The sequence below is a fragment of the Mandrillus leucophaeus genome, unplaced genomic scaffold (genome assembly GCF_000951045.1).
Source record: "Mandrillus leucophaeus isolate KB7577 unplaced genomic scaffold, Mleu.le_1.0 Scaffold121, whole genome shotgun sequence".
NCBI classification, from domain to species: domain Eukaryota; kingdom Metazoa; phylum Chordata; class Mammalia; order Primates; family Cercopithecidae; genus Mandrillus; species Mandrillus leucophaeus.
In genome coordinates this window covers 7,091,630-7,108,458 of record NW_012100432.1, presented here as the reverse complement: position 1 = coordinate 7,108,458, position 16,829 = coordinate 7,091,630, and the positions used below count along the sequence as shown (strand labels likewise).

Genomic DNA, 16,829 nt, shown 5'->3' with positions numbered 1-16,829 from the left:
CCGACAGGGTCCCGTTCACACCATGCCTCCCCTCTACGCGAGCCCTCCCAAGGGTGCCAGCCCTCCCCTCCCGTGACCGCACTCCCTCACCGACCACGGTGCCCTTAACCCCGAGGCTCCTCAAATCCTCAGGTCCTCTAGCTGTGCAAGGCTGCGTCCCCAGGAGTGATTCCTGGGTCCTTAAGTGCTGCCTCTAATTAAACCTTCCCCTGTCCTCCGCGGTCTCGAGCTCTTGGAAGGCACTCCCTGCCTCCACACCGTGGCTTATTTTGCCTGTTTCATTGGGGACGCCGGGACACTTAGAACAAGGGCCAGCGCTCAGAAGGTGCTTGATACACAGTCGTTGCCCGCATGGATGAGGAGTGCCCGTCCTGCAGTTGTCGGTATGGGCTGAGGGGCCACGAGTAAAGTGCTCAGTCCGACAGGAGCTCGGGGCCTCCGTGGCTGCTAATTCTTAGCAGCAGTGGCGCTGTGGTGTAGATGCCCCTTTGCTGTAAGTCTCTGGTGGACCAGCATCCACTCCCTCTTCTTTTGACATTCACCTTCATTCGCTCACCCACTCTTAGCCTGTGTGATTTGACTGCGGCTGACCCCATCATGCCCTAGTGTGGGTGACCTCAGCCACACCTAGTCAATCCTTGCATTCCTTTGCCCACAGCAGCTGACTTGGAGATGGGTATGACCATAGTCAACCAGAGGCATTCCCTGTTTCTCCATGGCCTCAGGGCTGAGCAGAGGTAAGGCCTGAACTGCTGCAGCCATCCTGCCACCAGGAGGAGAGTGAGGTCGTCTGAGGAGGTGGGCTGAGCTCCAAGACAGAAACCAGTGCTGGTTGACCAGTTGTGTTTAAGCCCCAGTGACTTGGGGCCTACCCGTGTCTGGGTTTTTCGGCTACCTATGTCAATAATGCTAATTTCAGTTAAGACAGTTCTGTTAGGTCACTGCTGCCTGCCACCAGAAATGTCCTGTTTGACCTAGAATCTGACCTAGAATCCTTACCTTCTCTCCGTCTTATCTGGGTGGACCTGCTTGGTCTCCTCTGGTCTGGTGTTTGGAAACCAGTGGTTCCCTCTGGTTCCCTCTCCTGTGACTCGCTTTTCATGCTTTTTGCCTGGTCCCTGGTGGTTGGTGTGTATGGTTCCTGCCTTTTTGGAAAACCAGAACTTAGGACATCTGAGTTTTAACACATTATTTACTCGTTTGCCAAATTAGAGGCAAGGCCTTGTTAGTGGACACAAGGTGTTCCACTGGAGTGCTCTGGCTGAACAGAGGCTCTGGTCATCAAGGAGCTTCTGTGACCTCTCCAGCTCCTCTGGGAGCCTGTTCCTCCCTTCCTCTCTTGTTTACTCAGCTTCAAGCCACACAGCCACACCGGGGCATGTAGCTGTGTCTGCTCCCTGGACAGAGTGAGTTCCTTACCACACCAAGGGCTTTGCCCTCTGTTCCCGCTGCCTAGACTGTGCTCTCAGTTGCCCACAGTGGTCTTCTTTTGCTCTTCATTCACTTCTTCTTTTTTTTTTTTTTTTTTTTGAGACAGAGTTTCACTCTTGTCACCCAATCTGGAGTGCAGTGTCTCGATCTCTGCTCCCTGCAACCTCTGCCTCCCGGTTCAAGCGATTCTCCTGCCTCAGCCTCCTGAGTAGCTGGGATTACAGGTGCCTGTCACCACGCCCTGCTAATTTTTTTTATTTATTTTTTATTTTTAGTAGAGATGGGGTTTCGCCATGTTGGCCAGGCTGGTCTTGAACTCCTGACCTTAGGTGGCCCACCCGCCTTGGCCTCCCAAAGTGCTGGGATTACAGGCGTGAGCCACTGTGCCCAACCTCTTCATTCACTTCTGAACTTCGTTGTCCCTTCTTCTGAGAGGCCTTCTCTGACCATTCATCCCTTTTTATTCCAATCTTCCTCGGACCTTTCTGCAGTAGTTGTTCCAAATAATTTTGGAAATTATTTTATCCGCTGGGTCATCCGTCTCCCTTGCTGGAATAGAAGTCCTATGAGGCCTGGAGGTGTGTCTGTCTTTCCCTTGCATGCCTGATGCCCAGGTCCCCCTACATACTCACATGCAGGGCCTTATTTACCTCCTTAGATACATGGAATCTCCTTGGTCCCATCCACCTGGGTTGAGACCTCAAGGTCATTCTTCATGGCCTCAGGCAGGCAGTGGCCGAGTCTGGCTTATTCCTCAACCCCATCCTTCCTGCTGCTCCATCCAGTGTCCTTGCCCTAGTTCCTGCTCTCGTCACATCATGCAGTAACTCCTAGGCCCCCACCCCTGCCTCTACCCTGCCCTCCTCCATCTTCGGTTAGGTGATTACACTCATGCCAGTGGCTTCATCTGGAACATTCTTTGGTGCCCTCTTTGTCTGATGTATTGGTTGTAGGAAACAGAAGTCACTCTTGGTGTTTTAAGTGGGAGGAGATTTAATACGGGGACTTGGGTGCTTCAATACCTGTGGAGAGGCTGGTGGACTGTGTCGAGGCTGAAGATGGTCCTAGAAAAACACTGCGGAACTGGCTTGTCAGAGGAGCTGCCGCCAGACCTCTGCTGTAGTTGGGGAGTAGGGAGTCTTGAGATCATTGTGGGAACTGCTGGTTTGAGGACGTAGCATCTGAGGCTAGGTGCAGTGGCTCAGGCCTGTAATCCCAGCACTTTGGGAGGCTGAGGTGGGAAGATCCCTTGAGCCCAGGAGTTTGAGACCTGTGTGGGCAACGTAGTGAAACCCTGTTTCTACAGAAAATTAAAAAAAGAAAAAAATTAGCCAGGTGTGGTGACACATACACCTGTGGTCCCAGCTACTTGGGAGGCTGAGGCAGGAGGATTTCTTGAGCCTGAGAGGTCAAAGCTGCCGTGAGCTGTGATTGCACCACTGCACTCCAGCCTGGGTGACAGAGCAAGACACTATCTCAAAAAAGAAAAGAAAAAAAAAGAATGTAGCATCTCAGCTGTGATCCAGGGATTAGAAGCCACTTCAACTGCTGCAGCTGCTGTTGGACACCCAAGAAGCTGAAGCCAGGATCCTGGATTGTCTTTGCAGAGAGACCCACCAACTCCATGCCTCACTTACCAGCAGAAAATCCCCCAAAGTCACGTGGAGATGGTGTCTTTGTTCTGTTTGCCTTCCAAATCACACAAGGGCACGTTATTGGCAGAACCTAACTTGAACTCAGTTGTGAAGGAGGCTGGGGAATGTAGTTTGTTAGTTTCCCAGCCTCTGCATTAGGGTCTGGGACACAGAAGGAGGTGGGGGCGGATGCTGAGGGCCGGCCACGTGGCTGAGCCCTGACCCTCGTCCTGCAGGTCCAGCCAGGGGAAGCCTTTCCTGGCCCCAGTGGAGGGATTGCCCGATGAGCTCCGTCTTCTCCACAGACTGCTTGCTCTGTGAAGAAGGGACCACACCATGTCTTCTTGTTCCCCTGTGCTGGGAAGGACCCACAGGGGAACGGTCTTCAAGCCCACACTGCTGCAGCAGCCCTCCCCTCCGTCCTGGGGAGTTTGCTGCCTGCCTTGCCTTCCAACAGCTCCCACAGGCTATCCTGGAGTCTTCCTGCCTCAGCAACAGTTGTCCTTTCTCCTGGGGCTCTTGTGGTCTCGACTTTTATCCCTGGTCTCTTCAGGTGCCTGCTAGGTTGCAGTAAGTCCATCCTACACGGATTTTAAAGGAAGAGCTTTTAAAAAATATTTTGAATCAGGTCAGGCGCGGTAGCTCATGCCTGTAATCCCAGCACTTTGGGAGGCCAAGGTGGGTGGATCACCTGAGGTTGAGACCAGCCTGACCAACATGGAGAAACCCCATCTCTACTAAAAATACAAAAAATTACCCGGGCGTGGTGGCACATGCTTGTAATCTCAACTTTAGCTACTCGGGAGGCTGAAGCAGGAGAATCACTTGAACCCGGGAGGTGCAGGTTGCAGTGAGCCGAGATCGCGCCATTGTACTCCAGCCTGGGCAACAAGAGTGAAACCTTGTATTAAAAAAAAAAACAAACAAACCTATCTATCTATCTATCTTGAATCTTTCATAAGGCCGAGGGGGAGGATGCCCACTGGAGGGGAGAGCTTGGCTTAAACTCCAAGGAGGACGGGTGAGGAGGGAGACTTCTCAGGGCGCCAGCTTAAGTGACCTGAGCAGCGGCCAGAGCAGCAAGGACCCTGCCTTGTGTCCCATGTCAGACATGCTGGCCTCTGTGCTTGTGGTTGCTGAACTGGATGTGATCACTAAGCACAGATGATGCCCCGTATTGGTGGGCAGGGACCCCCACACACACCCACCACATGCTTCTTCCAGGGTCAGTTAGAAACGACACGGCCTCCACCTGCCTCTCTGATCAGCCCTGGCTGGCCAGATAGATCTAACAGATGAATCTTTTGGCCTGAGGTCGAGGAGTTCCTGTTTCCCACTGTGATGATGTCAGCGAGTTGGGTCCTGATGAGATGGAGGAAGGGGCTGTGGGGGTGGGGCGGAGGTTGCCCCTACGGCAGGGCCAGTGCCCTCCCCCGCCCCCTCTGTGGCTTACCCCACTCTCCCTCTCACTCACCCAGTCCTGGTGGTGCTGTGTGCCCGTGCACCCTCAACTCATCCCTATCAGCCAGCATTCTTGGGTTGTAGACAACAGAACACCAGCTTCAAACTGGCTTCAGTGGACCTTGTTTTCTGGGTGTAGCACTTGCTTCAGGTGCAGGTGAATCCAGGCACTCAGACAGATCCAAGGAGCCAGTCTCTCCCCGTCTCTTGGTCTGCTCTCTTCTCTGTTGGATCCACTCTCAGTACAGTTCTTCCTGCAGGGGGACAAGTGGCCTCCAGCTGCTTTAGGGCCCTCATTCTCCCAGGTGTAAATCTTTGTCCAGGTATTGCCTGCCAGAGTCCTGATATTTGCCCCAATTGGGCCAACTGGGATGGCATTTCTACCCTAGGCCAGTCACTGTGGGGTGGGGCACAGGATCTGAAGGTGGCAGGACCTTCATGAATAAGGAGTGGGCAGCCTGGAGCTTACCAGTGGTTTTGGAGTGAACGCGCGCACGGACGAGTGGATGAATGAGTGAATCAACCACTCCACCATGAGAGAGAAACACTTCTACGCTGCTTATTCCACCTGCACTCTGGATTTCTGTCCTGTGAGTTCACTTGTGTGGGGAGGGAGCCCCTCCTGGCTAGATGCCATGGGAGCTACAGAAGTCTGAGAGAGGGCCCCCCATGGAGCAGCTCCGTCCCCACCTATCAGTGGGATTCTCTGCCCAGCGACCTCTTTAAACTGCCCCCCTCCTTTGTCCCCTCCTATTCCAAGTATCCTTCTGACTGAAAGTACAGGTCATACAGTGAGACCCCCAGCCCCAGGCACAGGCTGTAGGTGCGGCGGCCAGGCTCAAAGGAGTCCCTAGGGTACCTCCTCCAAGTTCATCCCACCCTCCCCTCTTTGTCCACAGCCACCCACCCTAGAGGCCTGTTGAGGAGCGGCCGACACCTCCTTCCCTGGCCTCCCGCCCCCACCCCCATGCCCTGGCATGTGCCAGGAAGTGCCAAGGATTCCCCATCTGTGAGAGGGGAGGCCAGTGCCCTGCCCCGAGAGGTCCACTGGCCTCCCCAGGCCCCTCCGCGCTGCCTTTCCAGAAACTCCCCAGCCTCTTCCTGCCTGGCTTCCTGCCCAAGCCCTTCCTGGAAACCAGGCCCACCCTGCCCCCAGCCCAGGGCGCCAGTATTTCCATGGGGTGATTCACACGGCCCTCCCCAGGCAGGGCGCCTCCTTCTACTCACGATACTGACAGTTTGGAAAACAACCTGGGGGTGGGAAGGAGAGTCTGTCCAGCCACGGCCCCAACCCCACCAGACGACCCTGCAGTCACCATAGAGTGTGAAAGACAAGAAAATGGAAATAACAGGGTGTGAAAAGCAAGAAAACAGGAGATTTTCTATTAAAACATTCATCTAAAAAAATAAATTAATGCAGCTTTATTAAGACATGAAATGCAAATAGTGTTGCAAAGTATGTCATTTATAAAGAAATGGATGGTTATGGAGGTGCTTCCCTGTTTTTTTCCTGATAGGGCGCATGGTCCACAAAGGCCATCAGCCTGAGGCTGCTCTGCTCAGCCCCACCCCTGGAGCCTGTGTCCCCTGTGGGGAGTCCTGGGCCACCTTGGAGGGAGGATGGACCAGAGGACCAGACTGTGGGTGTCGAGGAAGGAGGGAGGAGTGGCCTCGGCTGCTGAGGAACTGCCACATTATGTGTGGGTTGGGAGGGTGGTCAGATAAGGAGGTGATTGGACAGGCCTGGCAGGGAGACAGCAGATGACTGAAGTGATGGGTTGGGTGTGGAGGATTTTATTTCTTACTCGATGAGAAATGGGCATAGTTTATGCCTTGCAAAAAGTGATCCTATTGGATACAATAAATTGTAAAAGTGAAGTCAGGGTTCCACTTGAGTGTATGTGACAGAAACCCAACTCACCTTCAGGATACAAGAGAAATTATTGGTTTATGTACTTCACAGCTCTACCAGCTTCAGGAATGGCTGGCTCTAGGGCTTCTGTGTTGGCTTCTTTCTCTGGAAACTTTCTCCTTGTGCTAACAGGATAGTTCCCAAAGGCTTCAGGCTCATAATTAACCAGCTCAATAATTCCAGTGGAAAGAAAACTTCCCTTTCCCATATGGGCCAGAAAAAAATCACCAGACTGGCTGACTATTGGCTCAGACTAGGTCATATGCCCATCCCTGAAATAATCACAATGACTGTGATTGGTCCTGCATAGGCCACAGGTTGGATTCTGGTGCCTCTGTGAGAGGTGACGCCAACCCTCGTAAAATAGCCTAAGGAATTTCCCTTAGGAAAAGTCTGTTCTTCAGGGAAGGGGAAATATAATCAGGGCAGCTGGCGTCCCCCACATTTATATAGCTGATTCCAGGGACATCCAGTTGGAAATACAGGGTCATATTTCAAGTGATCACACACTTGTTTTTCCTCCAGGATTGGAGGGAAGAATGCATCCCTCTTACCCAGTGACATGTTTGTGGGCAGCAGGACAGGGTGTGGGTAGGACCTCCGCAGAGAACCAGGTACAGGCTCGGGGGCAGCTCTCCATGGTGTGGAGTGAAGTGAAGGGCAGAGAACACCTTGGGTGCCTAGGGAGCAGGGCAGAATGGTCCTCCCTTGACAACCACTGAGATTGGAAGATGACAGGCAGAGCAGCTGTACAACCCAAAGGGAAGGTTTCCCTACTATTTAGATCTGTATTCAACCCCCAGCTCGGTCACTATTACAGGTGATGTTGGTAAGTGATGTCACCTCTCTGAGCATTGCTTTTTGTCCCAAGTGGAATGGAACTACCCCTCTCTGCCCTGGTGGTTTTGAGGATTAAACAAGATGGTCTCTCTAACTGCAGAACACTGTTACTGGCTCATGGTGGGACTGGTGACAATTGTGATTATTGTAGGCTCTGGGTCTGCATGGTATGTGCCAGGAAGGGTCTGGCCAGCCATGGGGGCCACCTTGCTCCTGTTGAGACTGATTCGGGTCTTAGTCATGGCTGGCCTGAGTCAGCAGGTGGGAGGTCCCTGCTAACATGGCTTAAATTAGCTGGAGTTTGAGGCCTCTAGATAGGAGCAGGCAACATGGAAGTCCTGCCTCTCTCCTTCCTTGTTGCTGCAGGGCTCACCTCCCTCCTCATGAAGCTCCTCAGCATGGGCGGACATGTTGGACTGGTGCTCAGCATCCATGTCACCACCTTTTGGGGTCCTTCCTGTACTGCAGAGGCTGGAAGGATACAAAGTACCTTTGCTGGACTCCCTTGCAGCTAGGGCTCTGGAAATTATTGAGATTTGAGCAATCAAGTACTCATCTACCATCTAACCATAAATCCCTGGGGTGAGGAGTTCAGACGATGCTTTCTGGACCAGAGCTTTGGGTAACACATTGGCGAGGGAAGCATGGGCATCTTGAAAGGCTGTGCCATGACTATTCTTTGCAGGCCAGTGATGATAGTGGGAGATGTCCCCATTGAAATGCACTCCCTGAATAAATTGTAACAATAGTCATGCATACTTCTCTCATCCACTGCACTCTGCAGCTCTTCCCAGGTGGACTCTATTGCTCCACACCTTGTCTCTGGGTTTGAATATGTGACTACTTTGGAACAATGGAACAGTCGGAAAGGTGATGCAGGGCAAGGCTTGGAAAGTCCTTGTGCATTGGGGCTTGCTTGCCCTTCCCTTTCCTTCTGCCTTTGGAGCCCAGCCCCAGTGAAGTCTGGCTAGACTGCTGGATGATGAGAGGCACGTGTGTCCAGTGCCGCTGCACTCTGGCCAGCAGCCAGCCAATTGCCAGATATGTGAGTGAGGTTGTCCTAGGTTGTTCAGCCACCAACTGACTACAGGCACATGAAAGAGCTCAGAAGGAATCAGCCCAGGTTACCCAGAACACAAGAACTGTTCAGCACAGTTCTTGTGTCCACAGAACTGTGAGAAAAAATGAAAGTTTAGTGTTTAAGCCACTAAGTTTTGGGAAACTTAACTGGTTTGAGGAAGCAGGAGAGTATGGGAGGCAGCCCCTTACTGCCAGAGATAAAGTGGACTGGAGCAATAATCAGGATGGCTTGGCCCGCAGAGATCTTCAGTGGTGGCTAATTGATCATGATGTCCTTGAACTAAGTACATGGCAGCCTACTAAAGTCTGACCTGCTCTGCATGCCTCACAGTTTGCTATGCCATGTTTTCATTTGCATTTGTTCAAATGTTTTCTAATTTCACTTGCAGTTTTTCTCTTGGCTCATGGGTTATTTAGAAGTGTGTTATTTAGTTGGGGATTGACTTCCAATTTAATTCTGTTGTTGTCAGAAGAGATACTTTGTATGACTTTCACCCTCTAAAATATATTAACACTTGCATTATGGTGCAGAATACAGTCTGTTTTGGTCAACGCTCTCTGTATACTTGAAAGATATGTATTCAGATGTTGGGTGGAGTGTTCTATAAATAGTAATTAGGTTAAGTTGTTTGATAATGTTGTTCATGTTTTCTATACCAGAGATTGGCAGGCTGGGGGTGGTGGTTCATGCCTGTAATTCCAGCATTTTGGGAGGCCGAGGCAGGTGGATCACCTGAGGTTGGGAGTTCGAGACCACCCTGACCAACATGGTAAAACCTTGTTTCTACTAAAAATACAAAAATCAGCTGGGCATGGTGGTGTACACTTGTAGTCCCAGCTACTCAGGAGGCTGAGGCAGGAGAATCACTTGAACCCGGCAGGCAGAGGTTGCAATGAGCCAAGATTGTGCCACTGCACTCACACCTGGGTGGCAGCGTGAGACTCTGTCGCAAAAAAAAAAAAAAAAAAGATTGGCAAACTTTTTTTTGAAGAGCCAGATTATAAATATTTCTGTCAGTGGAGGCCATACCATCTCTGTTGCAACTCAACTACTCAACTCTGCCATTATAGCATGAAGGCAGTCACCAACAGTACGTAAAAAAGTGTTTGTGGTTGTTTTCCAATAAAACTTTGTTTACAAAAACAGAGCTAATCTGTTTTCAGATCTCTGTTCTATAAGTTTATTGATTTTCTGTCTTCTTATTCTGTCAGTTATTGAGAGAATGTGTTGAAATCTCCAGCCACAACAGTGGATTTGTCTGTTTTCCCCTTTAGTTTTTGCTTCATGTAATTTGAAGCTATGTTATTAGGTGCATTAATATTTAGGATTTTTATGTTTTCTTGACCAAGTAACTCTTTATCATTATGAAATGTCCTCTTTATTCCTGGCAATAGTTCTTGTTCTGAAATCTATTTTATATGATATTAGTATAGTATCCCAGCTTTTCAAAAAGAGTGACTTCATGGTGTGTGTGTGTGTGTGTGTATTATATATGGAATATATATAATATACATATGAAATATATATAACATGGAATATATAATATATGGAATATATTATATGGAATATGTACATTATATATGAATATATAATATATGAAATTATATATAATGAAATACATATTATATTATATATAATATATATAATATATAATACATAATAATATACACAAATGAAATATATATATATTTACACTCCACTTAAAAAATTTTAACCTGTCTGTAGCTTTTATATTTAAAATGGGTTTCTTGTAGACCGCATATAGTTAGGTCTTATTTAAAAAAGATGTGGCTGTGCATGGTGGCTCACGTCTATAATCCCAGCACTCTGGGGGGCCTGAGGCAGGTGGATCACTGAGGTCAGGAGTTCAAGACCAGCCTGGCCAACATGGTGAAACCCCATCTGTACTAAAAATACAAAAAAATTAGCCAGGCATAATGGTGGATGCCTGTAATTTCAGCTACTTGGGAGGCTGAGGCAGGAGAATCTCTTGAACCCAGGAGGCAGAGGTTGCAGAGAGCCGAGATCGCGCCATTGCACTCCAGCCTGGGCAACAAGAGCAAAACTCCATGTCAAACAAACAAACAAACAAAATTCCATCTGATAATCTGTGCCTTTTAGTTAGAATGTTAGGACATTTACATTTACTGTGATGACTGATATGGCTGAATTTAAATCTAGCATATTGCTAGTTGCTTTCTATGCCATCTGTTCTTTGTTTTTCCTTCTTTTCCTGCCTTATTTTTCTTCTGCAATGTCTAATATACTGTTAATCCCGTCCATTGTAGTTTTTATTTCTAGAAGTTTAAGTTTTGACTTTTTTATATGTTCAATTTCTCTTTTCACCATGTTCATGTTTTCTTCTTCTTTCTTGAACATGTTGAGCATTTTTATAATAGTTGTTTTAATGCCATAATCTAATAAATCTATCATTTGCATCATTTGTTGATCTGTTTCTATTGATTAATTTTTCTCCTTTTATTTTCCTGTTTCTTTGCATGTCTGATAATTTTTGATTGAACAGCAGACATTGTAAGTGTTTCGATCCTGGGTGCTGGATTTTGTGTGTTTGTGCTTTGTTCTGGGATAGAGTTTGATTATTTTGTGACTTGCTTTTAAGCATTGACCCAGAATAGCCTTTAATCTAGGACTAATTTGGCCCCATTGTTGAGTTAAGGGAACTTTCCATTCTGGCCAATGGGCACATGAATGCTTCCTGGCCCTATGTCAACCCTAGGGATTGTTCTGTCTGCTACTTTTCAGTGGTTCTTTACCTAGCCTCACAAGTTTCTTCACATACAGGCAATGATCAATATTCCACTGACTAACTGAGGAGAGCCCTGTGCAGAATTTCAGTACCACCTACCCCCTCTCTGCAGCTCTCTTTCTGGTACTCTGCCCTGTTAATTCTCTCTACCTTGTCTTTTCTGAACACTGTCTCTGTAAACCAGGGAGCCCACAAGAGTCTGTTTAAGCCTCCCAGCACTGCAGCCTGAAACTCCCTCCAGGGATGAGACAGCACAGCAATGGGGCTCACCTCATTCATTTTCATTCCCTCAGAGATCATCATCCTGCACTGTCAGTAAAATCTGAAAGCCATTGTTTTGCATATTTTGTTTTGTTTTGTTTAGTTGTTTAAGATGGGAGGGTAAGTCTACTCCCTGTTACACCATCATGACCAGAAGCAGAAGTCATATAATTTGATCTGGCTAAACACCAACAAAAAAGGTTCTTTAGGTCATGTGACTAGAGCCCTGAATTGAATTGCCATAATAGAGAGTCACAGTCCCTTATCCAGTTCCCAGATCAGAGCCAGTTCCCAGACGGGTATCCCTTGAATAAAGGGGTTGCTGGAATCCCTGAGGAATTACCTTGTGACACTGCCCCCAAGCCAAACCCAAGAGACTCAGGCATGGTATTCCTTTTAGAAGTGCTGAGAAAAGTTACTCTTTGTCTGCTGGGATTGCTCAGCTAGGAAGAGGTAAGGATAGAGATGTGGCCATTGTGGGGTGGGTCAAGACATATGGAGGAAACAAGAACCAAGAAATGGACACAGCCTGGTTCTTGAAGCCATCTTTTGAGCCCCCACATCAGCCTTGTGGGTCATGGTTGTTCAGTCTCACGAGCTAATGTATTGCCTGTTTTGCTTAAGTCGCTTTGAGGTGGGTTTCTGTGTTGGGTTGAGACCTGAGAAATTTGTATCAGGGCATGAGAGGAACTTCTTGAGAGAGGAAGCACTCCCAGGGTCTGGATCACATGAAATAGCCCAGGGAAAATCCAGGCAATGTGAGTCTGCAGATTCCAATTGGGAATACCAACTAGGGATACCAAGGAGCTCACCTAGCCCCAAGAAGGTGAGGGGGGCAAACCAGGCATCCCAATTCCAGAGCTCAACCCTTGCCAGGATCCTAGCTGCAGCCCCTCTGGGACTTTCATGTCCTCTTTCTTGTCTCTACAAGCATATGTGACATCTGACTTGTGACAGGTCTGGGGCTAGTGCTCCAGTGGGGAGGTATATTCAGCTTTTCTTGCATTGCTGTAAAGAAATACCTGAGACTGGGTCATTTATAAAGAAAAGAGGTTTAATTGGTTCATGGTTCTGCAGGCTGTACAAGCATGGTGCCAGCATCTGCTTGGCTTCCGGGGAGGCCTCAAGAAGCTTACAGTCATCGTGGAAGGTGAAGCAGGATCAAGTACCTCATATAGCAAAAGCGGGAGCAAAAGAGAGTGGGAGCAGGGAGGTGCCACACACTTAAACAACTAGATCTTGTGAGAACTTACTATAGCGAGGACAGCACCAAGCCATGAGGGGTCCATCCCTATGACCCAAACTCCTTCCACCAGGCCCCATCTCCAACATTGGGATTACAATTCAACATGAGATTTGGAGGGGATAAATATCCAAACTATATCAAGAGGGGAAAGGGATGCCCAGGGGGTTCTGCATTCCTTGAGGGTAAGGTCCAACCAGGAGGCTGGGAGCTGATTTTCTACACAGGCTACCCTGCCTCTTCTCTACCCTGTCATACTCTGGGTGGTGTCCTTAGATATGTGCATCTCCCCTCCCAGCCCCCAGACTTCTCAGATATCACTGAGCACCAATTGCACTGAATCCAGTATCCCCCTCACCATGTACCTCCCTCACCCAGCCCTCTATCCATCCAGGAGCCATTCAGGGATGCATCCTTAGTTCTAGGCCCTGGACCAAGCTCTTGGGCTACAGTATTGCCAGATATGACCTTTCTTTCTACAAGTGGAGGTGAAATTCAGTCAGTCCTGGAAAGCCCCAGCATGGCTCCACGTGGATGCATTGCCAAGAAGAAGCAGAAATGTGTGTGAGTTCTTACCCACTAGAATGGCTACAGTAAATTAGACAGACCAAAATTATTGTTGAGGGTGTAGAGAGATGGGAATGCTATACACTGCTGGTGGGAATGTAAGGTGGTGTAGCTGCTTTGGAAAATAATTTGGTGGCCGGGTGTGTAATGGTGGCATGCTTCACGCCTATAATCCCAGCGCTCTGAGATGCTGAGGTAGGAGGATCGGTCGAGACCAGGAGTTCAAGACCAGCCTGGGCAACACAGCGAGACCTTATCTTAAAAAGAAAACAAAAATAATTCGGTGGTTTCTCAAACAGTTAAACATAACACAACCATGTGACCCAGCAATTCCACTCCTAGGTGGAATAAAATGAAAATAAGAGAAATGAAAGCATATGTCCACACAGAAACTTGTACATGAATGTTCTTAGCAGCATTATTAATAATAGTCAAAGAGTAGAAACAACCCAAATGCTCATTAACTGACGAATAGATAAACAGTATGTGGCATAATGGAACGTTATGCAGTTATGAAAAGGAATGAAGCCCGTTTACATGCTCCAACATGATGAACCTTGAAAACATTAAACTAAGTGAGAGAAGTCAGTCACAAAAGGCCACATATTGTATTTGTTACCACAAATTGTTGAATCCTATACTTGAAATAGGTGAGTTTTATGACACGTAAAATACACCTCGGTAGTTTTTTCTTTTTTTAAAAAGTGTGTTAGGAGACTGAGGAAGAGTAAGGTGGGTGGACAGTGGAGATGGAAGACTCTCATTCCTGAGATTTGTCTTTCTTAATAATTCTGAAATCTGCCCAATTCTCTCTATCCCTACTGCCACTACCCTGGACCAAGCTGCCATCATCTGTCTGTCTGTTTCTCTGATCACTGCTACAGTGTCCTCACTGACCTCCCCATACCTGCTCCTTTGCCCTCTCCATTTACTGGTCACACCACAGTCAGGTGGGGGTCTTTTTTGCAATGTGCCTTTGATTGGGTCACTGTTGCTTAGAAAAAAACATAGGCACAAATCTCTGAGCTAGGCAAGGATTCGTAGATATGACACCAAAAGCACAAGCAACCAAAGGGGAGGAAAGCTAGATAAACTGTACTTCGTCAGCATTTAAAACTTTGTGTTTCAAAAACACTATCAATAAAATGAAAAGACAAGCCACGGAATGGGAGAAAATATCTGCAAGTCATATCTTTGATGATGGTCTAGTGTCTAGAATATACAAAGGATTCCTTAACCTCAACAATAAGAAGACAAATAATCCAATTTTTTAAATGGACAAAAGATTTGAATGGGCGTTTCTCCAAAGAAGATAGACAAATGGCAACAAACACATGAAATAATGCTCAGCATCAGTAAAATTATGTGTATCAGAAAATGCACATCAAAGCCACAGTGAGACACCACTTTACACCTGCTAGGGTGGCTGTAATAAAGATGAATGATAGCAAAGGCGAGGATGTTGAAGCACTGAAACCCTCTCGCATTGCTTCTGGGGAATGTAAGATGGTGCAGCCATTTTTGGAAACAAATAGACAGTTTCTCAAAAAGTTAAACATAAAACTACCAAATGATCTATCTTCTGCTTCTAGGTATATATCCAAGAGAACTGAAAACAAATGTTCAAAGGAAATCTTATGTTCAAAGCAGCATTATTCCTAAGAGCTAAAGGCTATAAACAACCCAAATGTCCACCAACTGATGAATGGATGGGCAAAGTATGGAATGTTGATGCCAGGTAATTTTATTTAGCCATAAAAAGAGTGAAAAAGTGATATGTAAATTATATCTTTTCGGAGCACAAATATTTTAATTGTCTAAAATGATATTTTCTTTAAGAGTTATCTTCAATTCAAAGCTCACCTTTTTAAGTGTCACATCCGTCAACCTTTTAAGAGACATAAAAGTATGAGAAGATATCACCAGAAGCTATGTAAACATTTCAGCTAAAGGCAAAGAGGAAGTTAAGGGTGTTTTCATAAGGAAACCCAAAGAGGACAAGCGGAAGGAAACAAGTTCAGCATGGTCATACCAATCTGGGTGAAAGAACTAGAGTGGAAACCCAAGCTGCCGAGAAGGCGGTAGAAGAAAAGAAAACTTGGTTCAAACAGATCGCACAAGGAAACCCAGTACAAATGCTGGCTTTTACATTATCTCAGTAACCCTTATTTTTTATCATAGGTGACTCTAATACTAGACCTATTGTTGCGAAACCAGTCCAAATCCTACCAGCTAAAAAGAAATCTCCACTGACTTGTTGGGTAGGTGGTAACCATGTCCTCCCACACCAAGAGATCAGTTCTGGCAAGAGGGCTCCATTGCATCTTGATGGTGCTGTTGATAGGACGCCCAGTGATGTTCTACTGCCTGAGATACAAGGTGGGAGGAGAGTGCACTTCATTCATTACTCACTCAACATCTTGGCCTTGAAGAAGTAACACAGGTAGAAAACCTGTCAGGTCGCTAGTCCAATGAAGCAGAACATTAAAGAGACACTGAAGTACAGGGCTCAAGTGTTTGTTGATTCATTGGTATTACACATCTCTCTTTTTCATGCAGCAAAATCATTAACAATAGATTCTGAGAGGTCTTCTAGGCATTGCAGCTCCACCTATAATGGCTTAAGCTTCTCGACTTTTGTAATCTCCTTGTAATTTTTTTTTTTTTGCCTCTACTCCATGCTTCGTGTCTAGGATTATGAATTGATCAGGTATCCTCCCTGTTTCTTTACTCTCAAATCATACTTCAAACATGTCATAATCTTCCAGGGTAAAGGTGAATTTCCCTTTGGTTGCATCCTCTTTGGAGTAGAGAATGTGGCCAGCAGAATCTGTGATCCTGAGGTGGCTGTGCAGGCTACCAGCACCCCTGGACTGGTTGGAGATTTCGTACACACCCGTCACTAGCAGGTCCTTGTGGATCTCCTCACGGAGGCACTTTCAGGAGTTAATGGGCAGGTGGAAGGAGATGGTGAGGACCAAGCTGGGGTTGAGCAGAAACAAAAACAGCCATGCCAACATTGTTACTGAAAAAAAAAAAAGGAGTGAAGAGTGAAGAACTGATGTTTTCTATGCCATAGATAAACCACAAAATATGTTACATGAAAGAAGCCAGACACAGAAGGCTGCATGTGTAATTGCATTTACATGAAATGTCCAGCAAAGGCAAACCCATAGAGACAGAATGTAGATGAGAGCTTTCCAGAGGCTAGGGGATAGGGTGAATGGGGAGTGACTGCTAAGGGGCACAGATATTCTTTTTTTTTTTTTAATTATTATTATTATTATACTTTAAGTTCTAGGGTACATGTGCATAACGTGCAGGTTTGTTACATATGTATACTTGTGCCATGTTGGTGTGCTGCACCCATCAACTCGTCAGCACCCATCAACTCGTCATTTACATCAGGTATAACTCCCAATGCAATCCCCCCACCTCCCCCCTCCCCATGATAGGCCCCGGTGTGTGATGTTCCCCTTCCCCAGTCCAAGTGATCTCATTGTTCAGTTCCCACCTATGAGTGAGAACATGCGGTGTTTGGTTTTCTGTTCTTGTGATAGTTTGCTAAGAATGATGGTTTCCAGCTGCATCCATGTCCCTACAAAGGACACAAACTCATCCTTTTTTATGGC

The 16,829-nt window shown here is 47.1% G+C and overlaps 1 pseudogene; it reads right to left on the bottom strand.

The window, feature by feature from the left end:
* Positions 1–16,217, bottom strand: part of LOC105532976 — a 75,787-nt pseudogene extending 59,570 nt beyond the window's left edge.
* Between the last annotated feature and the right edge of the window lie 612 nt (positions 16,218–16,829).